The sequence below is a fragment of the Stegostoma tigrinum genome, chromosome 8 (genome assembly GCF_030684315.1).
Source record: "Stegostoma tigrinum isolate sSteTig4 chromosome 8, sSteTig4.hap1, whole genome shotgun sequence".
NCBI lineage: Eukaryota > Metazoa > Chordata > Chondrichthyes > Orectolobiformes > Stegostomatidae > Stegostoma > Stegostoma tigrinum.
Window position 1 is genome coordinate 50,199,551 of NC_081361.1, and position 25,545 is coordinate 50,225,095.

Genomic DNA, 25,545 nt, shown 5'->3' on the forward strand with positions numbered 1-25,545 from the left:
CAGGTCCCTGGTGCTGGGAGGTAGCAGTGCTAACCACTGTGCCACCATGCTGCAGTAACTTGTCAGAAATTAGTTACTCAATTTGTGAAACACGTTAGCGAATACTTTTTTAAAGGAATTCAGTCATACCAACAGCTCGCTGAATTTTAGTGACCTAACGTCTTTCTACTTTAGCATGGGATTCTAAAGAAGAGTAAAGTTACAAATGTGCAAAGAACACATAAGATATATCGTTGACCATCTTAGCTATTCCTGGAGCTTTCTCACACACGTCACTCTTGTGGAAAAACTACAAACGGCGAAATTGGCAGGCTAATAATAATTTGTTTCTCGAATTTCATCAACGTCAATTTCAATGTTATCGCATGATTATTCTTCTATCAATAAGCGATGCTAGTATGACAATTATGTTACACCGTGACGAACTTTAGATTTCAACCCATATTCCTTATACCTAATATAAAAATAAACCTCGGACCTGCCAAAAACATAGCAGGTGGGAGGCAATGATTGACGTAATAAGCGTTGTGGGGGGCACTCTGGCACTAGTTAATTGCAAACCCCACATCCCTTTTCAAGGCTTTTGCGCATGTTACTGACAGTGCACTTGCACTTCATTCAAATACATGCGGTTCGCGAAAGCCAGATGGAGCTGTCAGAGGGAGAGACACAAACGTGCCGGAGCTAGCCAGGATGGATGTGAGACTGTAAATACTGGCAGCGGGTGGCAGGACAAAGCTGCATGTGTCGCATTGTCCCGGACTTGACCCTTCTCCCTCGCGACCGCCTTGACTTGAGGAGAGAGCTGAACCCCTTTTTCTCTGTAGCGCGATCCGGACACTGGCGGGGGAGCGCGAGCGCCTGCGGGGTCTGGACGCTGCCGGCGTTCTGGGGGTTGTGGGGCCGTGGAGCGCGAGCCATCCAGGCGGACAATAGCGGCTCGAGCCTCAGCTGGACAGTCCAGGACAGCGCAAGCTGCCCAGCCGGACAATTAAAGCAGCAGTCTCGCTCGGATTTCAGCGTTGTTTCGTGTTTTGATTCCCCTCCCATCTCCAGTGTGCAACCGAGGCCAACTACCGGTCTGCCCGATTCTTTGAAAGACAGCGCTTGATGGATTAACCGTGAGTTTATGTTCAAATTCCGATTTATTTACGCGATCTTCGCGCAAATAACAGTTGAGGAGCAGCACCCCGTGTACGGTTCCTGGTGCAGGTTAAAAATGAGCGATGGACAGCCGAGAGAGTTCTCACTTCATTGACAGCTAGGACTTAACTGACATACTGCATTTTCCGTTTCTGCATTTCAATAGACGCGTATTGTTGTCAGCATTATTCTTCATTGTTTTAAGACATTGAGCCTTGTGCTAGTGTAATCTCCAGTGCCAGAATGAACATCGGACAGTCAGCAGGGAAAACCTGCTGAAATGTTTGTTTCGTGAATTTGTGACCTGAGCCATTATTACGGTACTGCGTATCTGAAGAGTTTCCTTGGTTCACTTTGTTATAAACGCAAGCAGTACAAACTGAACCATTTTCCTCCAGTTGGTTATTTGGGAATATTTTACAAGTGTCAGTCCAGGCGATCAATTCGAATGATTTCATTAAAAGCAGGTTTAATTGTATGCTTTTAACATTTTGAAATAGTGTTCCTCAGCATTAAATGTGCGTGGAGATCTGTTTTGCTTTACATAGACGAAGAAAACAAGCGTTATTTTCAGATTTGATTCCCGGTCCTTTAGAATTGTTATTATTGCAAAAAATATGTGTAACCTTTCGATGTATCCACTGTTGTATGGTTTGTAAGGTTATCTCTTAGAAAAGTGGGGTAATTCATTATTGTCTTGAGTAAGTTTGGTGATTGAAGTGTTATACTGTGTACATAGAATTCTTTATATATGATAGTGTTTTGTACAGTCGACACACTTGGGTATCTCATTATGAGTGGCTTTCGATTTTAAAAACTCCGACTCAAAAATATAAAGTTTTTAGACGTTTTCACAAACTCTTGAATGCCGCAACGCCACGGAGACCGTACGGAACCAATGGCTCACCTTTTTTCGTGGCACATGCCAAGCAACCTGCTGGTGTACTTTGTCAGGTTCAACACATATTTTACAACTGCCTTCAAGCCCAAGAACATTAAAAGCTGAAATGATTAGAGCTACATTTCCTTGCTGCTCCCTTTACAGGATTCACGTCGGTTCCATCCTCCATACAACAGGAATTTAACGTAATTAAAAACAATTGAATGAAGATATTTAAAGCAATATTTTCAATTCCTAGTATCAGTTGCATATAAGTAGTTAGTGTTTTACATTATCGTAGATAGATGTTCCTGTATAGCTTGGATACCCGATTACGGAAAGGATATTTGCGGCTGCAAAAAAGTTGCATATTTGGATTTGCTCACCATTATGATGTCAGGATGATTTCAGATGCTTTGGTCACGATGAGCGAATCACAAAGGTGCATTTGTGTTTGTTCGCATAAAGAATGTCAAGGAAGACGTAATAGATTACAATGTTGAAAGAGTTTGACAGAAATAGTAAAATATTATTGCTATTAGTAAATTGATTAAATGGTTAGGATTAATAATAGAATCGAAGAGATGGGACAAATACTTTTTAATACAAAGGGTTATCAGAGTATGGGATATATTACTTTAACTGCATATGAAATTTAAACAGTCATGGTTTTAAAAACCTTTTGGAAAAAGACATGAGTAAAAGTAACACAGTAGTTAACCTCAAGGTTGAGCGAGCAGTGACATAACTGTATAAGTTCCTACTTTGAACTGAAATTTCTATGAAGTTTTATTTTCTCAGCACTAACCCCTGGCTGTACAGTTAGAAACAAGGATAAGCGAGAGAGATATACTGAATTCAGAAGTGGTCCATGATCAAATGATGAAGAGCCTTAGTGGGCCCAATGGCCAAACATTGGAACAGGATTAGGCCATTCAGCCCGTGGACTCTGCTCCAGCATTTGATCGTGGCTTGTATGTTTCTCAACACCATTCTCCCTGCAACCCTTGATCCCCTTGTTAACCAGAAACCTATCTATCTCAAATATGTTCAATGACTTTGCCTCCACAGCCCTCTGTGGCAATGAGTGCCATAGATTAACAATCCTCTGGCTGTAATAAGCCAGGAAGGAGACTATCTAGGGATAGCTAAACATATAATTTTAGCTTATGTTGTGCCTCTCAAACAAAATTCACCATGGGCGGCACGGTGGCTCAGTGATTAGTGCTGCTGCTTCACAGCGCGAGGGACCCAGGTTCAGTTTCACCCTTGGGTGACTCTCTGTGTGGAGTTTGCACATTATCCCCACATCTGCATGAGTTTCCTCTGGGTGCATCTGTTTCCTCCCACAGTCCAAAGATGTGCAGGGTAGGTGGATTGGCTATGTTAAATTGTCTGTAGTGTCCAGGGGTGTTTAGATTAGCTGGGTTAAACATGGGGAAATGCAGGGGTAAAGGAATGAATGAGGCTGGAATGCTCTTTGGAGGGGTGATGTAAACTTGTTGGGCTGAATGGCCTGTTTCCACACTGTAGAAATTTTATGATTCTATGATAAGTATCGCCATGCCTTAATTCCATCGGAAGTTCATAGAATCCAACAGGATCATTGGTATGCATTAACTGCAGTGGAATGATAACTCCTAAGAGGATATTTTGTATAACGGTTTTCCCAGATATTTCAATACAGACACTTTATGCCTCATAACTTAAATTTGAAATGCCCCAGTCTTTTAAAAATGTTTCTACAAGCATGTTTTAATTTGCATGGTATTGTGCAGTTTTGTCTTATACTGGCATGAATCCACTAGGCTGTTAAGCAATGGTTAAGAATTGCAATAATTGATCTGATTGCACGCCGCACCGAAGAACAATACTGGTTAATTTTGATGTAAACATACAGGCATGCTGCACTCTTAATTACATTGAGTTGCGGGAAGCAGACATCTGTATACACAAACTCAAAACCATTGATTGTTATTCACTGGCTGCTGACAGATAATGAGATTTGTAATATAATCTCATTCACATTTTGTTACCTGTAGTCTTGTGTTGCATTGCTATTGGTCAGTCTCTCATCTTCCAGCCTGCATTAATTTGAGCTTATTCTAAACCATGTTTGCTATGTTCAAATTCGTACCATTTTCCACCTGCTTGCTAATTTCCATCAACTTCATATCCAGCAACAAATAATGTAAAATTCTAATCCTCATATTCAAATCTCTGTATGGCCTCACCCATTCCGATCCATGCATCCTACTCTAACTCAAAAATTGTGTTTCCCAATGCTAGACTCTTGTTTTTATATTATTGCTGGTCATGTCTTCTGGCATTTATTTTTTGGATTGCTCTATATCTTCCTTTAAAAAATGCTCCTTAAAAATATTTTTGTCAGCCTTCCCTGCACATTGTGTGTTAATCTTCATGTCAACAATATGGTGTCACTTTCATAGCCAGCCTCCATATCAGAAGCAGCAGAGATGCATGTGCAGCTTTAGAAACGTCTTGCTCCTTAAGAAAGGGAAGCATGTGGTTTGCTTCCTCTAGGAAACCCAGTCCATTCCACGGACAAAGTTACATCGCTTGTGGACTGCAAGATGGCATCTTAATGATAATGTTGCCTCATATTCTGATAGGATGGTTATTTGATGATCCCACATTTTCAGCTAACATCTTTGGAGTTCAAGGACCCTGTGCTAAGCTGTTTGCTCTAGCTCACTGCCTGCTTGGGCATGGGCATGGATGAGGTTGGGAGACTGAAATGGCACTTCACGTTGAATGCTGGGCATAGGGAAACAAGTTGCTTTTTGAAGAGTGGTCCACTCTATTGAACTCCATTGAGGATAACTGCATCTTCCTCAGTGAGGATTTCAATCATACTCCTGAAGCAAGTGACTATAGCAGTAGGCAGCTCCCCTTGGCATTGTTGGGAAAGGTTTCAGACTTGACTTAGTCCTTTTGACTCAGAGGACATCTGATATTGCTTTTAGCTTCTGGAAGCCTGGATTCAGTGTTCAGAGTTGACTGTTTGTAATTCTAAGGTGTACATTTCCCGCACTCTGGTTTTCTTGCCACAGTCTGGTATGGGTGGAAGTTCTGTTGTGTACTCAGCTTTGAGGATGGTTTTCCAGCATTCATTTCTGAGCATGGAAGCTGAGAGATTAAACCTCCTTGTGGGGTGTCAGCAAGATTCATGTGCTGTTTCTCAGCAGTATGCAAAGGGGTTGACGATCCGGAAAATCCAAGTCCTGCTGGAGGCGTATGAAATGGTGAAGGGTATGTTGAGAGAGTGTTAACGCTTGTATCCAGAGGTGCGTATGTGAGTCATTGGTCAGATACCTGCAGGTTTCAGATCACGGCTCCATTTCCTTCCACTCACGGTGGAGCAGAAATGTATTGGGCCCTTCAGCTGCTTGTTGATGACAGATCCCTTGTCTCTGATCCAGACAGCATTAAGGCTCAAACCCTAACCTCTTACATTACTCTGTTCTCTCCATCTGTCCAACAAGGCTGCTTGCCGAGTTCCATGGGAGAACCTGTCACTAGCATTCCAGATGCTCCCAATTTAAGCCCTCAGGCATCCTGGACATGTTCTCCAGGAGTTAATCCCTGAGGTCGAATGAGGAGTTTCACAGGGTGTTCAGGGGTGTGCTGGGGAAAGATGTGCATGTTGGCCCTGGAGTGATGCTTAATGGCTGGGAAGAGGCCTGTCTCCGAGGGCAGGATGGTTATAACTCTGTAGCCAAAAAGGTGATCTCCACTTTGTTAAACTGGCACACAGTCTTCCTGCTCAGCATGGAGTTCAAAATCTTTGCTAGGTAATGTCTTCAGTCTTGGCACAGTGCTGGAGCACATGGTCCATTCTAACCAGTCTGTGTGGCTCTGCGACAAGCTTTTTGTGATAACATCCATCTGGTTCATAACCTGATCCATCTTTCGCAGAGGAGTGTTCTATAAATTGCCTTCCTAACCCTTGATCAGGAGAAGGAATGTGACAAGGTGGACAATTTTTTTTCAATTTGTGTATTCGGGGTTCAGGACAGTTGGCATCTAAATCTGACTTCTGTGTGTCACCACAGAATGTCTAATTAAAATTGATGGATCATTAAAATTTATGCAGGTGATGTGCTCCTGGTAGTCATGAAACCAGCAGACCTGCAGACGTTGTGAGTGTGCTGAGAGATGTACTGTGGTGTCCTCTACAGGGACCAATGGGGTGGCATGATGGCTCAGTGGTTAGCACTGCTGCCTCACAGCACCAGGGACCCGGGTTCGATCCCACCCTAGGGTCACTGTCTGTGTGGAGTTTGTTCATTCTCCTTGTGTCTGTGTGGTTTTGTCCATGTGCTCTGGTTTCCTCCCACAGTCCAAAGGTGTGCAGGTTAGGTGGATTGGCCATGCTAAATTGCCTGTTGAGTTCAGGGATGTGTGGTTTAGGAGGGTTATAGGGGGATGGGTCTGGGTGGGATGCTCCAAGGGTTGGTGTGGACTTGTTGGGCTGAAGGGCCTGTTTCCACTCTGTAGGGATTCTATATTTTAAAAAAAATCCTGACCCCTGGTTGACCAGTAGTGGATAGAGATAATGGGAACTGCAGATGCTGCAGAATCCGAGATAACAAAGCGTGGAGCTGGATGAACATAGCAGGCCAAGCAGCATCTTAGGAGCATAAAAACTGGTGTTTCAGGCCTAGACCCTTCATCAGAAGACTGCTTTTCTGGAGGATCTCAGATCTTTGACCCTGAGCACCACCTCTGTCTAATTTAACCTGGAGTCTAATTTAAATCTGCTAAAGAATCATGGCTGGTGAACTGGTAGGAGCTGGAGGCTAAACTCACCACTCACCTAGGGCTTTGGACATGACTGCTCCAAGTGTTGTCCAAAAGGTGTTCCAGTGTTTTTCATTAACCAACCATATTGTGGTATCATTGGTCACTTTAATCCCTTCAATAAAGTTTGTCACATATTAAAAACGTCAGTAGATTTCTTCTAGGCCAAAAGGCCAATCTGAGTTTCCTGCTTAGGAAGAGATGCCTTTCGGTTGTGTGACATGATGATGTATTGCTTCTGTCAGTTTCAAAGCTTGAATAATAACATTCAGCTTCTGGTTGTAGATCAGTCAGTCTTTGACTCAGTACAAGAATTGCCTACCTTTTGCTCTGACCTGATCTATCTGGGACTTGGTTCCCGCATGATCATCTATGTGAAGAGTAACAGCAACCATTTGGGAGCTGTTGCTCAGGAATCCACCATTATAGTTTTACATGCTTGGGGGAGAAAGGACCAAATGGCAGAAGTGATTAACCTTGGGGACATGCTGAATTTTGGAGGAGTGGGATGGATAATGCTCATGGTTGTTGCTGTGCAAGTGTTGCTTTATCTCTATTACACAGACACGATCATAGCCTTAAAATATTGGTGACGGGCTCAAGCATAGAATGGGCCTCTGTTTGAGCATACAGCTGTTCATGTGGACTTTCACATTGATCCCAGGACCCAGAAACCTCTATCAACAGGTTTCAACAATAAAGAAGAAAGCAAAATCTATTATTTGTAAACGAACTTGTACTTTTACCAGTCGTGAAATGGATTATTGATGAGTTATATGTACACTCAGACAAACCCTCCTTGAACGTGTGCATGTCTGAATTCATTCACAAATAGGACAAACAAGACAGCAGGTAGTTTTGTAGAAATATCCTTGGTGGATAGCATAGGCAAAAAGAAGCAAATTCTGTAGGTCATCAGTCCAAACCATTGGGTGGAATGGATGTTTTCAATGATTCTGGTTCAGCTTGCTGGTATTTTATCTTGCTGTTTTGGCAGAAGCTTCCAGTGAGAAATATCCCTAGGGCAAATTGAGGTGACCACACAGGGTTAGGGTTATAGGCACCTAGAGACTCAAAGACCTTCAGTTGTGAAATGAAAAGGAAGCTGCATGGAGAGTCATGAGGAAAAGGTTGTCTGGCCGCACAGTGAGATTTACCCTATGGGTAAGAGGCTCTGAATGATGGGATTTACTGTGGGTCCTGCACAACCATAGGATGGCGGCCCACCCTGGCACCAGTAGAGAGTTCTCTACCTTATTGTTGGAGACTTGGGAGTAGAGGGTGTGCCTACAACAGTTCTGCCCAATCATATCATATGTTTATTAGCCCCACGGATTCTCAGGCTGCTGATAATTTGTGCGGCCTCTATCTCATTCTTGTTAAACAACGTAATTCTATTCTTCAGTGTAATATTCTTCTCCCAAGTGATGTGGAAGTTGAATGAAAACGACTCTTTAATTAGATCTTCAAGACTGAAGTGAATGCCATGGGGTATTGTGAGCACCATTACCAACATGGTTTCATCAGTCTTATCAAAACTATCTCCTACCTTCTCAATTAGGAACAACTCTGACACAGAAGTTTTCTATCAGTTTCAGTGTCAACAACCAGGGATTAAACCTATAAAAATGTGAAACGTAAGTTCCAGCATGCTTCAAGCAATATGAATATTTAGTGGAACACAAAAGCTGATGAGCTGCAAAATCTAGCTGAGAGGCATCATTATCCAGCTTTTTTCAATGTATTAAAGACATATATTACCTAGTAGCCACCATTAACTTTTTCAGCAGTTTGGATTTGAGCAGTGAATTTATCGCTGATAAAAAAAGCTGTAATGGAAAAGGTGACGTAAGTACTTCCCCAAGCTCTTCAACACAGATGACTGTGTCTAATCAGAGAAGGAAGATGTGGTAACTACCAATGAATATATCTTTCTAATACATATCAGATCCTTTTTTTAAAAGTCCTATTCATATGTCTGTTAGAAATCTACATTTTTTTTGATGAACAACTAGGTGATTTTTGAGACTTTCTGCAGGATAGCTGATATTGTTTCTAGCAAGAAAACTGCAGAGGACATCATCAAGATCTTTGTATGTGATAAAGTTACATATGACTCTGACTCTGTCAGAAGCTTCAGCTAGGTCTGCCTAGTCAATGGTATTTGCTGTCGAAACTAGGCTGCTTGAAAAATGTGGTCAAAAACCTGCATTGACGAGATGATAACATGGTTGGATATGTTTTCACCTGTGGTGACTGATGCCTTTGCCTTTGTGGTGACTAGTACTATAAAACATGGATCTACCAAAGCTCTCAAATCTTCAGTCACTTATTGGCTGCGTTGCTTAAGTGAGGTGTTGGAAACATGCCTCGAGGCATCTATATTAGGTGCTGTTCATGGAAGATCTTCAATCTCAACAGACAGAGAGTCTTCTCCAAAGGCTCTGAGACAGTTATCAGTGAACTTCTGAATACAGATAACTGTGCTGCAGTCTAAAAGTCTTGCCTGTTGCAAGAAATTACGGCACACAAGTTTTTGAGTACTTTGGTCTGTAAATGAGTGCCTCTAAGATTGAGGTTATGTTTCAGCCGGCACCAGGCACATGCTATGAAGCACCAGACATTGATGGCACCCAGCCCAAAGATAGTGCAGAATTTTTCAGACTTTTGGTAATATTTTCTTTAGGGATTGCTGTAGTGAAAGAAGATATTAGTGGATGTATCTGGAAAGGGGGTTCTGACAACAGCCAATTCCAATATTTATGTCTGGAAACTGTGGCATTAAGCTGAAGGCCAAAATGAAACTCTAACAAACCATTATCCCTATCATCCTGATGTACAATGCAGAATCCTGTTCGCTATAGACATTGAATCAAAACTGTGGAATGCTGTATCAAAGACACAGATCCCTCATAATGAGAATCATAATGATAATGACACAATCACGACAACAAAGACCTCCATTATGCTGAGCTCAACAGCGTGGAGACCAGCCACCTGAAAATTCAACTTGTCGGAGGGAGGCCATACTAAACAAATCTCGTGAAATTTTTCAAAGAGGTGACCAAGTGTTTGGGTGAGGGTGTGGCAGCTGATGCAGTTTATCTGGATTTCAGCAAGACCTTTGACAAGAAGGTAAAATTCTTTGATGAAGAAAGTAGGAGCTCATTGGATCCACAGTAATTTGGCAATATGGATCCAAAATTGGTTTAGTGACAAGTGACAGAGGGTCATTTGCTGTTTGTGTAACTGGGACACTGTGTGTAGTAGCAGACCACAGGGATGAGTGCTGGGACCCCTATTGTTTGTGATATTCATAAATTGTGTGGACGAAGAGGTTTTGGGGTGGGGGGTGATTAGGATGATAAGTAAATTTGTGGGTGACACAAAGATTGCTGAGTGGTTGACAGGAAGAAAGTGTTAGGTTACGGGAGGACATAAATAAATTCTGCAGATCAGTGGTAGGTCGAATTTGGTGGTTAGCACTGTTCCCTCACCACCACCATCATGTGACTGTCTGTGACAAGTTTGCATGTTCTCCATGTTTGTGTGGGTTTCCTCCCACTGTCCAAAAACATGTGGGTTAGGTGGATTGGCTGTGCTAAAATGCCCAATAGTGTCCAGGGACATGCAGGCTATATGAATTAGCTACAGGAAGTGCAGGGTTACAGGGATAGGGTAGGGAGTTTGATCGGGTGGGTTACTGTTTGGCGGTTTCATTTGGACCCGATGGGCTAAATGGTCTGCTTCTACACTATCGGGATTCTACGATTCTATGAAATGTAAGTAATGTGCTTTGGAAGAATGAGTACTTCCTTGTCTTGCTCTGTGAATGGCAAGATGCCAGGAAGTTCAGAGAAAGAGAGGGATGTTGGATGCTTGTCCACAGAACCCTAAAGTTAGTAGGACATATTAATAGTGTAAACACAAGCATCCAGTATGCTGCCTTATCAGTTGTGGGATAGATTATAAAACAAGGGAGGTCATGTTGGTGCTGTACTGACCTTTAACTAGGCCACAGCTGGAATACTGTGTGCAGTTCTAGTTACTGTGCTGTACAAAGGATGTAATTGCATTGTAGGGGTTGCAAAGGAGATTCATCAGGATGGTGCCTTGGATGGAGCATTTTGGCTTGAAGAAAAGCTGGGTAAGCTCAAGTCCTTTTCTTTGGAGCAGAGAAGGTTAAAGGGGGACCTAGTAGAGGTGTATAAGACTGAGGGGCATGGAAGGGTGTGTAGAAAGCTGTTTGTTCCCCTTATCTGATGGGTCAGTAATAAGGCAGCATAATTTTAAAGTGAAAGGTAGGTGGTTTAGAAGTCATATGAGGAAAGAATGCTTCCACCAGAGAGTGATAGGGGTCTAGTCGGAAACCTCAACTTTTTTACTAGGATGAACACTTGAAGTGTTATAACATTCAAGACGATGGGACCAGCGGAGGTCATATATTTTTGGTGGTGCAGACTCAATGGGCCAAAGGACCTCTTCTGTACTTTATGATTCAGTGATTATCTGACTTGGATGGAAAGTTGTGAGTGCCACATGAGTGACCACAGAATCCCCATGTAGCTGTCTTCTATGGGAAATTGACTTGCAACAAATGATCCAAGAATATGCTAAAAATTAACTTCATGAACTTGTGCATTGTAGATAATCTCTTGGGAAAATTTGGTGGCTCACTGGTCAGTGCAAAGCCAAGCATAGAAGCTTTTTTAGTACATTTTAGACAAAACCGAAGATGACCTTTGGTGTGTGTCTGGCCATTTACTTTTCTACAGACAAAGATGAATTTGGTTTCTGTAATAGGATCAATTAGTCTCATGTTAGTTGCTAGCTATTATATGCTTAAAATGATGAAAATGAAAGATGTCTTCTATGAGAGGGCCAAATTGGTAATATGCCAGAGAAAAGGCAGAGGTGGTACACCTGTAGAAGATCCTTCCCACCTCCAAGTAACAAAAGGGACATGAAATACTAGTTCTGCGAAAGTCCATGTTAATTCTACATTAGATACTTCAGTCCTGAAGGACCTATGGAAGATGACAGAATCTCTTACAGCTTGGACATATTTGAACAATGACAAGTCAACTACTATGTAGACCTCGTCTTAATACACATAGGTGGAATGTTGGTATTTAAGGGAAGGGATAATTGGTGAGCCCCACTTGGTATAGATTGTGATGGAAGCAACAGAATTTGGATAAATTGAGCCTTAGTGGATGGATTGGTCGCAAAATCAGTGCACTAGATACATTCAATTCAGCATGCCATGGACTTAACGGAGCGAAAATGGCAAATAGAGCATGAATTATTGGGAGAGAATTAGGGCTTTGCTGGGGCAACATCATCAGAGTTCCAGTGAAGGACTAGTTGAGGAAGATTAATAACAAGTGAATCAAGAATAAAATGTTGGTTGTGAGTTTTAAAAGTTTGATTATAAATGAAATCACTAGAGGTAATCCCACTTTTTAAAACACAGCAATGTTGAATGACTGAGATAACAAGGTGTAGAGCTGGATGAAGACAGCAGGCCAAGCAGCATCAAGGAGCAGGAAGGCTGACATTTCAGGCCAAGACCCTTCTTCAGAAATGGGGGAGGGGAAGGGGGTTCTAAAACAAATAGGGAGAGAGGGGGAGGCAGATAGAAGATGGAAAGAGGAGAAGGTAGGTTGAGAGGAGACAGACAGATCAAGAGGTGGGGATGGAGCCAATAAAGGTGTGTAGGTGGGGAGTTAGGGAGGAGATAGCTCAGTCCAGGGAGGATGGACAGGTCAAGGGGGTGGGATGAGGTTAGTAGGTAGGAGATGGGGGTCGGGCTTGAGGTGGGAGGAGGGGATGGGTGGGAGGAAGGACAGGTTAGGGAGGCGGGGACAGGCTGGGCTGGTTTTGGAACATGGTTGTGGGAGGGGAGATTTTGAAGCTTGTGAAGTCCACATTGATACCATTGGGCCACAGGGTTCCCCAGCATAATATGAGTTGCTGTTCCTGCAACCTTCAGGTAGCATCATTGTGGCACTGCACGAGGCCCAGGATGGACATGTCGTCTGAGGAATAGGAGGGGGAGTTGAAATGGTTTGTGACTAGGAGGTGCTTCCTGGGCCTTCTGCAGTGCCACAATGATGCCACCCAAAGGTTGCAGGAACAGCAACATATATTCCACTTGGGAACCCTGCAGCCCAATGGTATCAATATGGACTTCACAACCTTTAATATCTCCCCTCCCACAACCGCGTCCCAAAACCAGTCCAGCTCGTCTCCAGCTGCGTAACCTGTCCTTCCTCCCATCTATTTCCTCCTCCTACCTGAAGCCCCAACCCTATCTCCTACCTACTAATCTTATCCCGCCCCCTTGACCTGTCTGTCCTCCTTGGACTGACCTATCTCCTCCCTAACTCCCCCCTAACACTCACCTTTGCCGGCTCCATCCCCACCTCTTGACCTGTCCATCTCCTCTCCACCTTCTTCTCCTCTATCCATCTTCAATCTGCCTCCCCCCCACTCCCTATTTATTTCAGAACCCCCTTCCCCTCCCCCATTCCTGAAGAAGGATCTCGGCCCGAAACATCACCTTTCCTGCTCCTCTGATGCTGCTTGGCCTGTTGTGTTCACCCAGCTGTACACTTTGTTATCTCCAATTCTCCAGCATCTGTAGTTCCTACTATCTCTGAAACAATGTTGAATGACAAGAAGGTGATGCTGTATTCCAGTCAATGTACAGTGTGAAAATTTGAACATCCTATACAAGTTTTAAATTTGTAGTTCAAAATCTCTGAGGTAATCTGGTGGTAATTTGAACGGTGGTAATTTACAAAGTAGTACAGACTGAAAAGTGCTCCCAGATGTCTTTATTCGGTGTAGTAGAGTTCTGGTACCTCAATTTCTTGTTTTGGCGTTCAGTGTGTCTCCATGGTGGCATACGTTAAATTACTGCTTGATATATGATCCTTTTATGCCTCTGACTGACCTTCTCCTCCCCAAACTATTGATTTCACCCTACCCCTTCCCTCTCCAATGGGGACATCTCACCACCACTCTTACACCTGCATTCTCAAAACTGTATTTCCGTTCATATCCATTATACTCAATTGCTCCCCCTGCCTTCATCCATTGTATCCACATTTTTAGCATACCAATTTTCGTGTTTTTTTCTGAATAGAATAGCCTTTTTAACTTTGTTTTTTCAGGACTTTTCAATTGGGTAAGGGGAGCCAGATGTAACTTGGATGTCAAACTTTTTTGTCCATTGTGAATTTTTGCCCATACAGTTTTTATATATTCACTAAATGAACGTTTTGCTTATGTTGTACTGTTGTTACACTTAATTATATTGAATGATGGTTATTAACAAATATGAAGAGTGCTTTCCTATGTAGATCAGTACTGTTGGAAATTAGAGGGGCACTTAACAGGAACAACAATGTAGCCTGATTTATTAATGCAGTGTGATGAAGTATATCTTCTGATTCCAAAAGGAATTACAAGTAATGTGAAATTATTGGTGGAATGATAAAGCGAACTTGAGTTAACAGACTGGGTATGTTCAACAGTACCATGGTAATGAAGTCAAAATGTGTTTGAATAAATATTACTGTTTAGACTAGCAACTCCAAAGCTGAAATGACCCTGGTTTAAGTGTAAGTATAGTACTGGATTGTTACCACATCACCCGCATTCCAGTCCCATCAATTTGTTCATGAAATAAAACACCAGAGATTGATGGAAAAGCTCAGCAGGTCCGGCAGTATCTGTGCACAGTAATTGAAGTTAATGTTTCAGGTCCAGTGACCCTTCCTTGGACCCTTCCCATCTGTTTTTTTTTTGTTAGGCTCTTTCATAGAAGACATCTTCCACTTTTCATCATTTTAGCAGATAATACCTGGAGCCAAATAACATGAAGTCTAATCGATCCTATTACAGAAACCGATTTCATCTCTGTCTGTAGAAAAGTAAGTGGCCAGACCCACACCAAAGGTCATCTTCCATTTTGTCTAAAATTCAAAGCATTGTTACAACTGCTTTAGTTACACATGACAGTTCGCACTTCAAGTTTACATTGAAACTGGACATACACATTATGTTATATCATATTAAGTAGCACTATATCAAACATTTCATTCTTTTGTGATGTATTTTGCTGTTTCAGTTTAATCTTGTGCTATGCAATCGGTTGTTATAAAATTGTGGCCAGAAACGTACAATGAATATAGCTGACTGAATTATATTCTTGTATTATACCTTAAAATCACTGTTGACCATTTCATTACTGCTGTAGAAAATGAACCACTTCTGGTGACTTAAGTGAATGCACAATTTCTCAAATGAGCTTTGAGAATAAATGCTATCCTTATGTTCTTGTGAAAATTCTTGTCTAATGTTGATTTAGAATTACACTATATTTTATACATAATTTAGCCATGCATAGCAATTGAAGTTTAACTCTGCAATGTTTTTATATAATATCCTGGAATTTGAACTGAGTTTATTAATAATGAAACAACCAGTCTGTTTAGCACTTTCCATTATCTTTCATCCATAAGCTCAAATGAACAATAATGGGAAATTTATTATTGGGAATATTGTTTTTGCAGCAATTTTTGTTTCAAATCCATTTTCCATAATCTCAAGATCATTATTACTTTAATGACTTTACAAGATGTAAAGTCAGTCAGGGTTTTTAGTATCTGTTACAAAAGCAAGATACTATGGATCTTGAAATCTCTTTTTTTTATTCTCTTGTATTCTTGGTCACTTTCAAGAAGAAGAATACAAATTTCTGTTGTGTGAGTGCATTTTATATATTTGTCTGCAAATTGACCATCTGTGTAGATACTGCAACATTTGTGAAGAGCTGAAGTACCAACAGATTATGTTTTTGAGCAATGGCAAATACCCAGGAAATGAATGAGCTGAACAAAAATGGCCAGTTTCCAGGTCAAGCAGATGTAACAAGCACTTGCAGAACACATGTATTACTATTTTAGCATGAAAAAAATACACGTTGTTTTGAAACCACACTGGTTGAAACTGGTTCATGTGTACGATAGAATAGTTGCTAGGTTGTTGGAGACACCCTGGACTGATAATTTAGGGACATGGGTGGAATTTATTACCTCTCATACTCCCACCTAAATTGAATGATAAGTAATTAAAGGTGGAAATGTGGCCATAAATGTACTTGCCACTGTTTCTGCTGTCTATTTGTCCCTTTTTTCATTTTTTACCAGTGATGGAAAAGCAATTTCCTGTATAGCAATTGAGGACCTTAAGGGCCTTTTTCCCATTGTTGATCAAATTTTGCCCATGGTGTGGGGAGCTGACATGATATATTCATGTAAAACCTGGCAGGCCGTATGCTGGACAAGCAAGTTGATAAATGCTTACCTATCAAGTTGCCAATAAAGTTATTTAACCATGTTGTCTTTATCCTCCCAACTGCAGCCCTGTCCATGCTGGATCCCTTGGAGCCTGCCAGTCTGACTCTAACAATAAAAACTTGCTTTCATCTGGTGAATACCACAGCTCCCTTTCTTTTGCACAGTAATCAGTACAGTTATAGTGCAGTACAGTACGACAGGGTTTATTCTGTGTGAGGGTGAACCGTGAAGTGGTCATATCTACCAGTGTTGTCATGGACATGTATCTGTGATAGTGTTCATCAATGTATCTAAGGTGAGGTAATTTTTGCCCAGTTTTGGTTCCTGTGTCAGCCGCTCTTTATCAGTCTAGTGGCTATAGCCATACAAAATTGGCTAACTTGATCAGTAATTTGTGGTTGAACTACCCTTTGTGGATAGGCATTGAAGTCCCTTACCCAGGATACATCTGATCCTTTGTTATCCATAGTGCTACTTTTAAAAAAAATCATTTGTGGGATCTAGGTGTCGCGGGCTGGCCGGGATTTATTGCCTCTCCCCAGTTTCCCTTGAAGATGGTGGTAAGCTGCCTTCTTGAATTGCTGCAGCCCACATTCTGTGGGTTGATCCACAATGTCATTAGGATTTTGACTCAGTGACAGTGAATGAATGGTGATGTACTTCCAAGTCAAGATGGTGAGAAGCTTAGAAGGGAACCTGAAGGCGGTGGTATTCCCATATGTCTGCTGCCCTTTTTCCTTCTGGATAGAAGTGGTCATGAGTTTCGAAGGTGCCGTCTGAACATCCTTGGTGAATTTCTGCAGTGCAACTGGCAGGTAGTACACACTGATGCTACTGAGCATCAATCATGGATGGTGTCACGCTTCTAATGTGTTTTGGGCTGCACTCATCCAGGTAAATGTGGCCTATTTCATCACACTCCTAACTTAGCCTGTCCGCCATCTATAAGACATTTTAGGAGTCAGGAGGGGAGTTACTTGCTGCAGTATTCCTAGCTTCTGACCTGCTGTTCTGGTCACTGTGTTTGTGGTGAGTCCAGTTGAGTTTCTAGTAAGTGATAACCCCCAGGATATTGACAGTGAAGGATTCTGTGATGGTAACATAGTTGAATGCCAAGGAGAAATGGTTAGAATATCTCTTATTGGTGATGGTCAATTGTGTGGCACGAGTGTTACTTGCCACTTGTCAGCCCAAACCTGGATTTAGTTCAGATCTTGTTGCATTTGAACATGGATTGCTTCAAAAATCTGAGGAGTGGTGAATGGTGCTGAACATTGTGCAATAATTGGTGAACATCCCCACTTCTGACCTGACCTTATGATGGGAGGAAGGTCATTGAAGCAGCTGAAGATCGTTGGCCTAGGACACTACACTGAGGAACTCCTGCAGAGATGTCCTGGAGCTGAGATGACTGACCTCCAATCACAACCATCTACCTATGTGTCGAGTATGACTTCAGCCACCAGAGAGTTTGGCCCTGATACTCTTTGATTCCAGTTTTGCCAGGGCTCCTTGATGTCCCATTTAGTCGAATGCAGTCTTGATATCAAGGGCTGTCACTCTCCCCACAACCCTGGAATTTAACTCTTTTTGTTTATGTTTGAACCGAGACTGTAATGAGGTTAGAAGATGATATGGTCAAGTTTGTGTTTCCTCTTTGGTTCCCTCTCCACTTGCTGCTGACCCAGTCCAGTAACTATGTCCCTTTAGGACCCGAACAGCTTGATCAGCAGTACTGCTGCTGAGCTATTCTTGGTGGTGGACATTGAAATTCACCACCCAGAGTATATTTTATGCCCTTTTTGTCCTCAGTACTTCTCCTAGATGTTGCTCAACATGGAGTACCAATTCATCAGTTGAGGGAGGATGGTACATGATAATCAGCAGGAGCTTTCTTTGCCCATGTTTAACCTGATGCCATGAGACTCTGGGGTCTGGAGTCAATGTTGATAACTTCCACGACAACTCCCTCTCGATTGTGTATAGCACTGTGCTGACACCTTTGCCAGGTTTGTCCTGCTGGTGGGACAGGATACATCCAGGTGATGGTTGTTCCTGGGACATTATTTGGAAGGTATGATTCCATGAGTATGACTATCAGGCTGTTGCTTGACCTGTCTGAGATTGCTCTCCCAATTTCGGCACTAGCCCCCAGATGTTAGTAAGTACGAACCTGCAGGGTCAACACACTGTTTCTGCTGTTGTCTTTTCCACTGGCGAGGTTGATGCTAGGTGATTGCCATGTAGAGATTGGTACAACTAGTTTGCTAGACCATTTCAGAGGACAGTTGAGAGTAAACCACGTTGCTGTGGGCCTGGAGTCTCACCTGTAGGCCAGACCAGGTGAGGATGGCAGATTTCCTTCCATTTTGACCTTCCTCCTTCCAAGTTAAACAACATGCTAAAATAGAGCTATCCCACAGCTGGTCATCAGATCAATGTTTTAAGCCCCGCCACATCCAGTCTTGAATGGAACAGCTAACAGGAGGAGGAAGCTCCCTGAATATCCTCATCCTTAATTGTAAAGCGAAAATGTGAGTGCAAGATCCAAGACTGAAGAGTTTGCAACCATCTTTGGTCAGAAGTGCAAAGAAGATGATCCATCTCAGTCTCCTCCTGAGATCCCCATCATCACAGATTCCAGCCTTCAATCAACTTGACCAATCAATATGACATCAAGAAATGGCAGAGGGCTCTGGGAGACAGCAGAGGCAAAAATACAGGTTATAATGCCGAAGATTGATGCTGTATTACTGAATCTTTTGGTCAAACCACTTCAAAATAGCTGCAACATTGATATCATTCAAACAAAGTGAAAATTTGGTCAGTAAGTTCCATCCACAAAGCATAGGACAAAGACAATCCAGCTACTTTAATGCCACATTAGTCTACTCGATCATCAGCAAAGTAACAGTTTTCACTAATAATGCTGTCATTTACTCAAGAATAACCTACACACTGATGGCCAGTCTAGATTTAGAGAAGTCTATTCCCCTGTCGATATCATTATAGTTTAGCTATAAGCATAGATAAAAAAGCTAAGTCCCAGAGGTGAGGATAAAAACAGCAAGTCAAGTGGTGTTATAACAGTGTTGTCAGGAAGGAACGGTCTTCATGGAAGGTATCAGAGTAACATGACAGTAAAACCGTAAATTGATTGCTAACACTGTTGGAAAGTGTCTTTATATAGCTAAAATTAGAGAAAATACCTATAAATAAACCCTTGACTAACTCCCTTATTCTAAAGAGGCACAGCAGAAGTAAGATGTTCTACTGTTCTATTTTTGTGATAAGATTTATTTTATTACTAAGTAATGTATTAATTGATAAGGCATTCATTACAAAAACCTTTTAAAAAAAAATCAATTAGCTGGTTGGAGAGGATTGAGAAGGAGCAAGAGCTGAGCAGAAAATATAAAACACCCAGTTAGAGCAGAGCACAAGCAGAGTTTGAAACATGACATCAGGAATAAAAGATAACAAAAGGTGTAGAGCTGGATGAACACAGCAGGCTAAGCAGCATCAGAGGAGCAGGAAGGCTGACGTTTCGGGCCGAGACCCATCTTCAGAAATGGGGGAGGGGAAGGGGGTTTTGAAATAAATAGGGAGAGAGGGGGACGTGGATAGAAGATGGATAGAGGAGAAGATAGGTTGAGAGGAGACCGACAGATCAAGAGGTGGGGATGGACCCGGCAAAGGTGAGTGTTGGTGGGGAGTTAGGGAGGAGATAGGTCAGTCCAAGGAGGACAGACAGGTCAAGGGGGCGGGATAAGATTAGTAGGTAGGAGACAGGGGTGGGGCTTCAGGTAGGAGGAGGGAATAGGTGGGAGGAAGGACAGGTTAGGCAGCTGGGGACGAGCTGAGCTGGTTTTGGGACGCGGTTGTGAGAGGGGAGATATTAAAGCTTGTGAAGGTGAGGGTAGGTGGGGAGTTAGGGAGGAGATAGGTCAGCCCAGGGAGGATGAACAGGTCAAGGGGGCGGGATGAGGTTGGTAGGTAGGAGATGGGGTGGGGCTTGAGGTGGGAGGAGACGATAGATGGGAGGAAGAACAGGTTAGGGAGGAGGCAACAAGCTGGGCTGGCTTTGGGACGTGGTTGTGGGAGGGGAGATTTTGAAGCTTGTGAAATCCATATTGATACCATTGGGCTGCAGGGTTCCCAAGTGGAATATGAGTTGCTGTTCCTGCAACCTTTGGGTGGCATCGTTGTGGCACTGCAGGAGACCCAGGAGGGACATGTCATCTGCGGAATGGAGGGGGAGTTGAAATGGTTTGCAAATGGGAGACGCAGTTGTTTAGTGTGAACTGAGTGTAGGTGTTCTGCAAAGAGGTTCCCAAGCCTCCGCTTGGTTTCCCCAATGTAGAGCAGGCCACAGTGGGAACAGTGGATACAGTATACCACATTAGCAGGTGTGCAGGTGAACATCTTCTTGATGTGGAAGGTCTTCTTGGAGAATGGGATGGGAGTGAGGGGGCAGTGTAAGGACAGGTGTAGCAGTTCATGTGGTTGCAGGGAAAAGTGCCGGGGGTGGTGGGGCTGGAAGGGAGTGTGGAGCGGACAAGGGCATCCTGGAGAGAGTGGTCCCTCCGGAAAGCAGATAAGGTGGGGAGGGAAAAATGTCTTTGGTGGTGGGGTCGGATTGCAGATGGTGGAAGTGGCAGAGGATGATGCATTAGATCTGGAGGTTAGTGGGGTGGTACATGAGGATCAGGGGAATTCTGTTTTGGTTGTTATTGCGAGGGGTGGTGTGAGGGATGAGTTGCAGGAAATGCGGGAGACACGGTCGAGGGCATTCTCGACCACTTAGGGGGAGAGGTTGCGGTCCTTGGAAAAACGAGGTCATCTGAGCTGTGAGGGAGTGGAATGCCTCACCCCTGTGAGCAGATGCGGCGGAAGTGAAGGATTTGGGAATAGGGGATGGTAATTTTGCAGGAAGGTGGGTGTGAGAAAGTGTATTCTAGGTAGCTGTGGGAATCGGTGGGCTTGAAATGGATATCGGTTTCCAGGTGGTTGCCAGAGAGGACCAGGAAGGAGAGAGAGATATCAGAGATGGTCTAGGTGAACTTAAGGTTGGGGTGAGGTGTTTGTGAAGTGAATGAACTGTTTGAGCAACCACCCGGAAACCATTGGGAACTCTGCAGCCCAATGGTATCAATGTGGACTTCACAAACTTCAAAATCTCCCCTCCCATAACTGCATCCCAAAACAAGCCCAGCTTGTTCCTGCCTCCCTAACCTGTCCTTCCTCTCACCTCAAGCCCCACCCCCATCTTTATCTACCAACCTCATCCCACCCCCTTTACCTGTCTGTCCTCCCTGGACCGACTTATCCCCTCCCTAACTCCCCACCTACACTCACCTTTACTGTCTCCAGAACCCCCTTCCCCTTCCCCATTTCTGAAGAAGGATCTAGGCCTGAAATGTCAGTTTTCCTGCTCCTCTGATGCTGCTTGACTTGCTGTGTTCATCCAGCTTTACACCTTGATATATCAGATTCTCCAGCATCTGCAGTTCCAACTATCTCAGGAAGCATGATCCAACTGTGAATAACGAGTCATGTAAGATTGTATTACATTTTAAAATAAGAGACTTACAATAGTACGAAAATAAAAACAAAAACAAGCCTAAAGGAATTTGAGCATTTTGGACTTTAACAAATGAGGACCAACAAGGTGAAAGCGTAAGAAAGAGAAAATAGAATATGAAAAGTAGCAAGGATCATAAAACATGACTGCGCCCAAATAATTGCTCATCTTTTATATTTTACAAAGGCAAATGTGACCCCATTTAAGGCAGGCAATTTATTGTTAGGAATAAGGAAAACACAAAAAGTAAAAATGAATTTTGTTGTTTGGTAACGCAGAACTTTATTATTGCTGAAAAAAAGGCAGTATTTTGTCCATTTTGACTGAATGCTGTGATGAGGTTAGCTGATTAGTCCTGGCAGAACTTAGATCAAATTATCGGCAATTAGGAAGTTCTACCAGATAGCATTGTTGATGATCCCTGTCACTCTGCTGATTTAGGTGGGGCAGTAATCTGACAGGGTGGATTTACCCTGCATTTTGTATAAATTTTCCACATTGCTGTGCTGAAACATTTTGGCCAGTTCTGGAGCATGAGTCATCAGTATTACCAGAATGTCATCATGGCCCACAGTATGAGCACTAGTCAGTGTCTTCAAGCCATTTCCCAATATCACTGGGAATGAATTGAACTGGCTAAAGACGGGCATCTATCATTGGGGAGTTCGAGGGATACCTGAGATGGTTCATTCAATCAGCATTTCTGGCTAAGGTTGTTGGAAATGCCTCATCTTTGTGCAGATCTTGGATCTGATCCATTGGTTTTGGATTCACTTAACTGTCTATTTCGTGCTCATGCATTTTAGCACACCTGTAATCCTTGTACGTTAGCCTTTTTTGCTGGCAGATATGAGTAAAAAACATATTGCTGCAATTGTATAGATCTATCAAAAGACTATACTTGGGACTAAAACTGCAGACAGTACTCTAGGAAGGAAAGATTTACTCACTAAGGAAGTGCAACAGGTTTAACAAACTGATTTCCAGGGATGTTGGATTATCCTATGAGGAAGGATTGAGGAGATGTAGGTTTGTATTCTCTAGATTTTAGAAGAATGAAAGTTGACCTCATTGAAACGCTCAAAATTCTTTAACTTAACAAGGTCGACACACACATCATGTTTTACCTGGCTTGGAGGTCGAGAGCCGGGGTATACGCTCAGGAAGGAATAGGCCAGGACCAAAGTGAAGAAATTCCTTCTTACCCAGTGGACAGCAGTGGTGGCTTAGTTTACTGTATTCAAGATAAATTAACAACTTCTAGATGTTAAAAACGTCATGGTGTAAGAGAATGGCTGAAGAAAATGGAGTTGAGGTAAATTCAATGCCTCTTCTTCCGTAGGCAGCTCAGGAAATTTGGCATGTCCATAAGGATGCTCACTGACTTTGACAGCTGCATGATAGGAAGCATACTGATTGGGTGCATAACTGCTTGGTACGGCAACTGCTCTGCCCAGGACCATGACAATGTACAGAAGGTGGTGTGCACAGCCCAGACTATCGTGAAAGCCAACCTCCCATCCACGGATTCCATTTACATGTTTTGTTGCTACAGAAAGGCTGCCAACATCATCAAAGACACATCCCACGCCGGTAATGCTCTCCTACAACCTCTTCCATCAGGGAGAAGATACAGAAGCTTGAACATGTGCACCAAAAGGTTCAAGAACATCTTCTTCCCTTCTGGTATTAGGCTGATGAATAGACTGTCTAACTTCAAATAATGCTGATCTTGTTAATGTTGATATTTGTCCAGTGCATGTCCTGTGTAACCTGTATGCTTTTCTCTGTTCCAAGTGCCTTTTTTTCCCCAACCAATGACCTGCATGTTCTTGTTTATTGTAATCTGCCTGTCCTACTCACAAACAAAGCTTTTTGCTCTACTTTGGTACACAGGATAGCAAATAAATCAAATCAAATCGGTCATGTTCTAGTTGAATGGCGCAGCAAGCTTGAAGATCAAATGGCCTACTCCTGTTTTAATTTCCTGTGTATTAATTAGGTGAGATTAACTGCCCTTCATGTCAATGTCAATGCAGTATTTGTTTGCTTATTGGCATTAAGGACACCTGTTAAAATTGAAGTTAATGCAAGTAGTGAACGTGGCTGAAAAGGTAGAAACTTTCCAACTACTGGAATCGTAACATTTGCAAAGGAAGATTTTTCTGATTACTAGAAACAAATTATCTCGGCACTTTTTTTTAAGCAGAAGATCAACTAATCATCTAAAAGATATGATAGTCCTCAAGAACAGGTGAGACTTGAACCCAGGCCTGCTGGCTCAGAGATGGAGATACAACCGTGGCACCATAAGACCTCATCATCTCAGCATTGGGAGATTGCTATAATAACCTTAAGCTAGTTCTCCTGGTACTTTCTTTCTATACAAAGGCCAGAGTGGTCTCAGGAAACAATGATAGCGTCCCTACCTCTGGACCGAGACACACATGGGTTCAAGTCTCACTTGCTCCTTAGGTGTGTAATAACAATATCTCTGAACAGGTCAGTTGGAAAAAATAGGATACTAAGACAGAAGGGTCTCTTTTATGGAAAAGTGGTGGTAGTGTCCCTACCACGTCTGCCACAAATTTTTGCCAACCCTGGACTGAACAAACAATGAAGTTTCTGATCCTCAGGTGCAATCTTTCATGACTAGCCCACCTTACTTACATCACCTCAGGGTTTGCACTCCCCTGCGCTCAGCTAGTTCTCTTCCTTCACCATGAGTTTTATTCCGAGGTTTGGACAATTTCAATGCTGTCCATTGATGTTTGCCTCCAGCAGTGTGCTCTATGTGGTGCAGCAACGCTTTCAATATCACCAGAAATGTACGAAACTGGGTGTAGACATTGTCATATTGAACAGTCCGACTGAAATTTATTACAGCTAACTATTGTTATATTCACAGGAACATATTAGCCATGGCTAACATTTAAGGGATTGGGTTACACAGAGCCACATGCTTCCAGTAGAGTTTCAAGTGATCCCAGGGTAAGAAGGAAACACTTATACACAGGTCATATGCTGTGGTGCATTAATATCAAGAGCATATCTTTTAAAGTCATGTTGATATACCGACCATGGGACCATAACAAATCCGAATCACAGCAGCACCAAACTTGCATAAATTACCATTATTTAATATTCAGTGATTTTTCACTCTGACGACTATGAACATGGCTACTCAGGACAGAAATAATTGTGCAGCAATCTTGGAGCTCACAGTTAAATTGAAAAGAGTAGAAATCTGCACTGTAAAAAACTTAATCTTGGAATGTTTAATATCAACATAGTGTTTATGACAAGGCTCCAACATATAAAAAGATTTGAAAGAAACTGGGAAAGTAAAATTTGTATTCTGCTAGATAGCACTGTTTTCTATTAGAAATATTGTTTCATTCCTACATTCATGCTGTTCCAGCTTACAAAATCATGGAGGACAGAAGGAGGCCACTGAGGTTATTGTGGAAGGAAAAAACTGCAAATGCTATAGACTGAACACTTTTAAAACAGGAATTAAGATGGAGATATTGGAGATGGGTGTGAACAAGAATGTTAGCAGGAGACCAAGATGGTGTATTGAAATAGCAAGTCACTGGAAGGTCAGAATCATGTTTGTGAACCAAGCAGAGGAGTCCTGCAAAACTCTAATTCAGTCTGTTTATAGTGTTGAAGAGACCACAGTGTGAGCACCAAATATGGTAAATGCGATTGAACGAAGTTCACATAAATCACAGCTTCAC

General features: G+C 42.5%; 1 protein-coding gene across 2 annotated transcripts in view; it reads left to right on the forward strand.

The window, feature by feature from the left end:
* Nucleotides 1-632: 632 nt before the first annotated feature.
* Nucleotides 633-25,545, forward strand: part of pde4ba (phosphodiesterase 4B, cAMP-specific a) — a 504,383-nt gene continuing 479,470 nt past the window's right edge. For both annotated transcript variants that reach the window (XM_059647868.1, XM_048539254.2), the window contains exon 1: nt 633-1,121. The gene's annotated coding sequence lies outside the window, so the exon portion shown is untranslated. The remainder of the gene's footprint in view (nt 1,122-25,545) is intronic.